Here is a 2,756-nt window from a genome sequence, read left to right as displayed (position 1 = left end):
GGCCGTCCGTGGCTGTGTTCAAGAGGCACCTGGATAGAAGCCACGAGATATGATTTAGTAGCTTGTGGTAGCATTGGTGATGGGAGGACAGTTGAACTAGATGATCTTTTAGATCCTTTCCAACCTTGTGATTCTGTGATTCTATGACCTGCAGACACAGCAGGCTGCCTTTTTCCCTCCCTAAATGTCTGCTTCTGCTACTGAAATTTTGATACCATATGAACTCTATTTCTTGTCATTTCCAGGTGCGACGGGCAGAATCAAACTCAGCAGTTGATCTGGACTTTTGCTTTGTAACCAATTCCAATTTTCTTCTTTATTTTCCCTGTAGATTCATTAGCCGACACATTTTACTCCATAGGGCTTGTGATGCGCCTTTGTCAGTTGTTATCTGTACTGGAGATCCTACACATCCTCATTGGCATTGATAAAAGCCGTCTCTTCCCCAGGTTTTTGCAGGTATGTCCTTAGCTGTATTCTACAACATATATAATTCTGAACTAGCCATGCTACTCTGACAGGTCTGGATGCCTACCTTGCGATCTATTGTGCTTTAGCAGGGGGGTTGAGCATTATGATATCTTGAGGTCCCTTCCAGCCCCTGTAATTCTGTGGTTTGCTGGCGTTTTTTTATGCTGCACTCTTGCTTTCTGTTGGGAGTTCAACTAGGTTTTGGAAATTTTTTTTTTTAATGCATCAGAAAAAGGAAAACTGTTGACTTGAATTTACCTCAAACCTTTCTAATCTTTAACATTTGAATAATGGTGAAACTAATGTTGCTCTCTGCAGTCAGAAGGTAGAAGACTAAGAGTAAGTTAGTTGTGTTTTTAGTTTTCTGAATAGTCCATTTTTGCCAAGTGACATATTACAAGGGTGAAGATGTTCCTCTTTCAAAATCTCCATTAGAGATGGACTGACTGGTAGAGATCTCTGTTCTTCATGCTGTTCATGCAGTATGGTATCAAATTTACCAAAAACAATTAACTGCTTTTTCTCCCTGCTTAAATCCATACATTCTTATACTAATCAGGATTTTTATTTTTATTTTTATTTTTTTTTGTAAAAGCATCCAATCTCATATATATATAATCCTTTAACAAACCTCATGTCATTTCTTGGAGAGAAGAGCAGTCCGGTAAGCCTGCCTGGCATTAGAGTGAGGTCTGCCCTGGCAAAGTTTACACATTCCCCAACCCTGGCATGTCTTTTCACACTCATCCTATGGAACAGAGATCAGAGAAGCCTGCACACACACTGCTGTGAACCAGCACAGAAGATAGCAGATGTGAACTGTGAGAAAAAAAAGAGTGATCTTTCTTGGGTACTGCAATTAGTGCAGTATTACCCAGGGCAGCATTAACAAGATGAGTCAGGGAAGAGTTTGGCACTGTGACTCTCAGCATTTGCTCTATGGTAAAGATAGATTTGGATCGTTACTTGGCTATTTTCCCCTCAAAAAAACTGTCTTATCTTGATGTTAGCATCACTTTCATGCTTTCTAGATAAGATGCACAGGTTTCTGAATACAGGCTCTGTTTTCATTTGGTCTGTTTCTGCTGTGACGGTACAGCTTAAGCATCTGTGTGCTTACATTAATCCTTTGTGCTTTGCCATGCCTTCCTCTGCATCTTGGGAAGAGGAGATATTTTCCATAATGCACTGGGAAAAACAGTAGAGAGGCTTATCCTACCATAGCCTGCTGGGCTACTGCCAATAGTGCACTGTAAGGCTGCAATAATTTGGTAGTGGTTGTGCAGTTCTTTTTTTCCATTGCTTGTTCTGACTGTAAGTGTAAACAACATCCTTAGATGCGTCCCTGGGAGTGCGCATGTTCATGCACATCCACAGTTAAGTTCATCTCAGAGATGAGAACAGGTGGCAATGGCAGCACATGGACAGAGGTAACATCACCTTCAATAAAACCAGCTGCAAATGCACCCTTGTGACAGCTGATTTTTCTGCAGACTCTATTGCAGAAAGAAACTTTTATTGGAGTTTGAATGAAGAATTTGCAGGGAACACGTCAAGATACACATTACAGACAGTGCAAAAGCAAGCTCAGATGTTTTCAGGAAAACCAGTTTGGGACAGCTTCATTGAGGGACAGTTTCAGACCCCTAGAATTGTGAGAAGATTAGGTAGGTCATGGCCAAGCCACACTGCAAAAGAAAGACAGTTCTCATGTAATGGGTGCTCTTGAGAAAGAGAAGTGAAGGGAGGGGCACAAAGCTGGTGCAAATGAATGTCCCTCATGGCATTTGCAGACTGGGTGACTGAGAAGAGGCCAGGAGACAGGGTATCACGTGTCACTGCAGTTGCCAAATCACTGAAATTTAGTATTCTTCTGCCCAGGGAGTAAAAACAGATGGCATTGATACATCAGCAAGAGATGTAGGGAAAGACTGGTGTTTCTAAGAGTTTCAGGTACTAATGATACTGCATAGTCACTGTTATTAGTAAATGGAAGTGAATGTGCAGTCTGCTCCTGCCCAAGCCTCAGCTAGTCTGATCTGTTCTGTTTCACTTACTTATTTAAATGCCCAGGCTGCCTTGTGGAAATTTACCCTCTTCTACAGCACTTGCTGTGTCCTGTGAGAGACCAGTGCTGGGACAGGAAGGAAACTCCAGTTTAACACAGAGATCAAGAAGGAATTAAAAATGAAACTGTTTTATTTATGCTTTGTGATGTGTTAGCACATACTTCCCTTTTCTGAACATGAAAACACTGGACTTCTGGTTTTGCTACTTTTTTTTTT

This window comes from Meleagris gallopavo, chromosome Z (genome assembly GCF_000146605.3).
Source record: "Meleagris gallopavo isolate NT-WF06-2002-E0010 breed Aviagen turkey brand Nicholas breeding stock chromosome Z, Turkey_5.1, whole genome shotgun sequence".
NCBI lineage: Eukaryota > Metazoa > Chordata > Aves > Galliformes > Phasianidae > Meleagris > Meleagris gallopavo.
The sequence above is the reverse complement of the archived record's forward strand: the minus strand, read 5'-3'. Positions refer to the sequence as shown.